This window comes from Amblyomma americanum, chromosome 7, assembly GCF_052857255.1.
Source record: "Amblyomma americanum isolate KBUSLIRL-KWMA chromosome 7, ASM5285725v1, whole genome shotgun sequence".
Taxonomy (NCBI): Eukaryota; Metazoa; Arthropoda; class Arachnida; order Ixodida; family Ixodidae; genus Amblyomma; species Amblyomma americanum.
In genome coordinates, this window is record NC_135503.1 from 99,465,815 (window position 1) to 99,471,168 (window position 5,354).

The 5,354-nt window shown below is 50.2% G+C and overlaps 1 pseudogene; it reads left to right on the plus strand.

Moving 5' to 3' along the window:
* Positions 1-1,218: 1,218 nt before the first annotated feature.
* On the plus strand, positions 1,219-4,823 carry LOC144097972 (uncharacterized; annotated as a pseudogene).
* Positions 4,824-5,354: the final 531 nt, after the last annotated feature.

A 5,354-nucleotide genomic window follows, 5' to 3' on the forward strand; every position in this document is an offset into this window, starting at 1 on the left:
CGTTCTGCGTCGTCATAAGAGTTCTGCGTGTCGTCATAAGAGTTCTCTAGTTTGAATCAGAGCGGCGGGAAAAATTTTTCAACTTCGAATCCAAATTTCTTTGAAATAAATGCATCTTTCGCTCCCGGACAAGCGTCAACAAAGCCATGAAATGCCGAACTATCAGATATTGCTAACAAAAAAATTTTGATAGGGTTCTCCTCAGTGTCCATTTAACACCAACAAACTGTTGTGCCCGGACAACCAGCCTGGAATCGAATTCTACAGGATGCAAAATTGCTCCTGCGAACGCCCTTTGGACCAGCCCTGTGCTGCGCCGCAAGGCAACAACGCCCTAACGCGCCCTTGTCAAGCCAAGATGCTGCGCCGCTAGACAGCGGCGTCCTATAGAGAGGAATCGGTGGGCGACGTGTCCAAATATGCCGAAAGTTGCAAGACTGCGAGGTACCGGTTCCCCTTACCCCCTGGAAGTCACCGAGCGAGGAAAACTTGAAGCGGGTGGCCAACGCGGTTGCTGGTTGCACCTCTCAGACGATCGTCAAGTGCTGGCTTTGTGTTGGGCCGTTTGAGTGACAACCGTTTCTAGAGGCTTTACAAGCCCCAACGCTGCCGCCTGGAGAGACCGATCAACAGAGAGACCGACCCACCACGTGCCGAGTGCCGCTCACGAGTGGAGTGAGATGTGTGGCGCGTTGGAGACTCGCCGGACGTCGCCGTGCGAGAACAGTCGCGTTTGCTGTTATCTTCACGCGCCCGTGCCGATCGTGTCCTGTATAATGACTTGTACATAGTTTATAAAACCCCTTTTTGTTATTTTCACCGACGCCTGACTCGGAGTATTCGCTACCGCCAAGAGAGCTGGCAGCACCCTGTCAAAAAATGGGTGGCGAGAGCTACGGGACCCACTGAAGGTCACAACATTGGATGGCAGCTATGGTATTGACCGGCATCAGCTTCCTCAGCGCGGTGACTGCCAAAAGTTTACCTCAATCGGCAGCTCTCTGACTGAGGTTATTGTATCTTAGAGAAGGACTTGGTATAGCATTGTGTTAACCCTACGCGTTTAAAGCCTAGTGGGAGCGTTTTGAAAACCACGGGATGCTGAGGGGGTAAACAGGGCAGTGTGTGAAATTCTTGCGCATGTCTTACTAGTAGTGATATAGTAGTGTATGACAAGTATATTCTAAAAGTGTAAACAGCAAGAGGCCAGTGTTAACGATGGAGAGTTACAAGGACACAGAACTACAAATTTTTGAGGCGTTGGGCATTGACTTGGGCTCAACAAAGAGTAAGAATGCGATCATTGAGGTCATGAGGACTGCGGACCTAACGGTTGAAGAAGCCAGAGAGGCCTGGGCCGATATCAAAGAGAAGGAACGTCACGAGGAGGAAAAGAAAGAGAAGGAACGTCGCGAGCACGAGCTTAAAATGAAAGAGTTGGAGCTCTGCAATACCTCGCAAGCGCCTTGTCTGGCTTCTACGACAGTTCCCTCTAACGGCCCATGAATACGCGGCCAACTGCCGCCCTTTGTCGTCGGAGAGGATATGGCCAAATACATTGCGAAATTTGAGCAAGTGTGCGAACGGAATAACACTGAGTGATCTCTCTGGGCACAGAATCTGTTAGCTTTGCTTCCCGGGGGAGCACTGCACATAATAACTTGCTTGTCGAAAGAGGCGTTCGAGGTCTACAGTGATGTGAAGGAAGCGCTACTGCGGAAGTACAAATTGTCGCCCGAAGCTTTCCGGCAAAGGTACTGGTATGCACAAAAGGGCAGGGAGTCGAATGTTGACTTCACGTTTCGTCTAAAAGCCGACCTCGTTGAATGGCTGAATAATAATAATAATAATTGGTTTTGGGGGAAAAGAAATGGCTCAGTACCTGTCTCATATATCGTTGGACACCTGAACCGCGCCATAAGGGAAGGGATGAAGGAGGGAGTGAAAGAAGAAAGGATGAAGAGGTGCCGTAGTGGAGGGCTCCGGCATAATTTCGACCACCTGGGGATCTTTAACGTGCACTGACATCGCACAGCACACGGGCGCCTTAGCGTTTTGCCTCCATAAAAAAGCAGCCGGCGCGGTCGTGTTCGAACCCGGGAACTCCGGATCAGTAGTCGAGCGCCCTAACCACTGAGCCACCGCGGCGGGTGAATGGCTGAAGGGCGAAGAGGTTTTCGACGACCGCGATAAAATCGTCGAATGCATCGCGCTAGAGCAGTTCTACCGTTGCATTGATGAGGATGTCAGGCTCTGGCTTTAAGATAGGCTAAAGGAGGTTAGCTAAACAAGCCAGCAGAGTTAGCAGAAGAGTATTACAACCGCCGAGGCTTACACAGTTGGGCAGTGCCCGTAGAAAAAGGAGATAGGAGAGATGGTTTTTCTGGGAAGCCCGACGAACAGAAGCAAATCACGCGTCGAAAGTTTCGGAAAGACGAGTTCCTTACCAAAGAAACTCTCAGGGAAAAACAGAATGCATCTCAGTATGCTAACGATGGTCCCAAGCTGCGAAACGATGCGACGCGTGCTTTTGAAAAACGGAAGCCGTCAACCTTTTGCAACTGCAGAAAGTAAGCGCACATCGCGGCGAAATGCCAAGAGAAAATTGCTTTTGCAACAAGAAGGAAAACAAACTAACACATGCTACTATTGGAGCCATATATGCAGGAAATTAAAGTAAACGGCAAGAAGGGCACAGCACTTCAGGACTCGGCCGCAACTATGGACGTCGTCCACCCGTCTTTTAGTCTCTTCGAGTGATTTTATGGAAGAATGCGCCTGGATATGGCACGTGGCCGAGGAGGAGAGTATCTCTTTACCGATCGCAATGGTTATCGTTGAAGGAGAGCTTGGGAAACTTAACACAGAAGCCTCTGTGTCTGCCGCTCTCCCGGAGCATTTTCCCTACCTCTTCTCAAACAGCTCGCAGCAGCTGCTGAAGGATCAGGGCAAATCATTTTTTGCCGACATGGCGTACATGGCCCTCACGGTATCCAAAGTGTGGCAGCTGTCGAAGGAACTTGATTTCGCTTCGGTGAGCGAGCAGCGGTGCGGCACACGCACCGATGAAGGTAACTTGAGTGGCGAGCAAGTTCAGGAGATGCAGAGTTCGTAGGCTGGCCTGGGCGAGCGTGGCCTGTACGTGACAGGGAGTTACGCGTGCACTGCTAGCTGCTGTATAGACACGCGCCGCAGTTAGAGGACGCGGGCTCCACACTCGCTGCGGTTTCCGCCAGCTGGCAGGAGCTGGCTGCAGTTGAAAGAGAAACTCTGATTCGTGAGCAGAAGGAAGATTGCTCCATAGCCAATCTCATGAAGAGCGTGAAACTCGAAGTGGGGAAAAAGAGCGTTTCATTTTGCGAGAAATCTGGCTTATTGTACCGCTGGAACACGAAGAAGCCGGGTCGCATATATGTGCAGCTTCTGATTCTTTGAAAATATCGCCGTCACTTACTGGAACTCGCACACCAAAATGCTTGGGCAGGGCACCTTGGCTTTAAAAAGACTAAAGCTAGAATGGCTTTGTAGATTTATTGGCTATATTGTTGGAAGGATGTCGAACAATTCGTGCGCTCTTACGACGCCTGCCACAGTGTCGGCAAAGCCACTGACAAGTGGAAGGCACCGATGAAATTGGTGCCATTCATAACAGAACCTCTTCAGAAACTGGTAATCGAAATTGTAGGTCCTCTGCCAGAATCAACGAACGGTTGTAGGTATGTTCTGACCACCCTGAATGTCGCGACCAAGTTCCCAGAGGTGGTACCTCTTAAGGAGCCAAATTCCTCCCAGGTCGCAGACGCTCAGCTCTCAATATTCGCACGCGTTGGGTTCCCTTCCGAGATTCAGTGCGACAACGGCAGCATCTTCACCCGATGCCTAAATCCTGCTCTTTTGGAAAGGTGCGGCATTAAAGTGGTGTACAGTTCCATTCATGATCTACAATCTAGCCTAGTAGAGCGAATGCACTCGGTGCTGAAGCGAATATTGAGAGCCCTGTGCTTTGATCGTCACTGTGACTGGGAGGCCTGCATTCCCACCGCTATATTCGCGTTGATTTATGCTCCCCATGTGAAAACCGGCTTTATCCCCGCGGAGCTTGTATAAGGCCGGAGCCTAAGAACTCCGCTGCACATGATGCGAGAGTCTTGTGAGGGCAGTGGCGACGATTCAAATATAGTCTCCTACGTCCTCGACCTCCTCCAGAAACTCGGGAAAACAAAAGATATTGTAGAAAAACACGTGAAGGCGGCGCAAACCTTGACAAAGGAGTAGTAAGATACGTCAGAAAAAAAACCCACTTTCGAAGTAGGTAGCCAGGAGATGTAGCTGCGACCGCCGAAGAAAAACAAGCTCGAGGCTCACTGGAAGTGGCCGAAAAGGTTGTATCGAAGCTTTCCGATAGCAACTACGAAGTTAAATTAGGGAGACGGCCCAACAAACTTTATCACAGCCACTTGATGAAACAATAAATTCAGAGTTGCGCGATTGTGAGCATGACGGTAAATGATGCCGATGAGGAATTGGCCGAAATCCTGACGGCGGCTGACATGAATGATTGTGGCCTATAGCTAGTGTTGGAACAGCTGACTTTGGACGCGCGTCAAAGTGCCGTCCAAACGGAGGATTTAAAAGGAATCTTTTCAGACTCTAAGGAGGTTTGTTCGAACCGTCCCGGAAGGACCATGGTCCTAGATCACGACTTCGAGTTAACATCTGAGCAACCGATCCGCAGGAACCCAATCGTTGTTCATCCGTGCAGAAAAAAATCATGGCTGAGGAGATTCATCGCATGCGTTACTGGGGGTTATAGTCCCAAGTGAGAGCGACTACACATCGCCCTTGATACTAGTCCAGGTTATGGGAAAAGCTCCGAGGCCATGTTTCGATTATTGGCGTCTGAACGCGAAAACTCTAGATCAGACATATCCGATACCGAGCCTCAAGAAAGGATAGAAACAGTGTCGAAGTAAAACTATATATCTACACTGGACCTCGTGCGAGGCTATTGGCAAGTACCCCTCACAGAACGGGCTAGCCGCTGCGCTGCGTTCGTTTCCCCGTTTCGAACGTTCCGCCAGTCATGTTGAGCTTCGGACTCAAAAACGCGCCATACTGTTTCTCCAACATGATGTACAGAGAGCTTCATGGTTTGGGCGAGTTCGCATTGCCATACCTTGAGGATGTTACCATATTTCTGGACACTTGAGAAGCACATCTGGAGCATTTGCGAGTCGTATTGAGCAGGTTGAAAGAGGCAGGCCTTACTGTGAAACCGGCTAAATGTCACCTAGGTTGCGGTGAAGTGACTTATTTTGGCCAAGTGGCGGGGCGCGGCTGGCGTAGACCTTCCG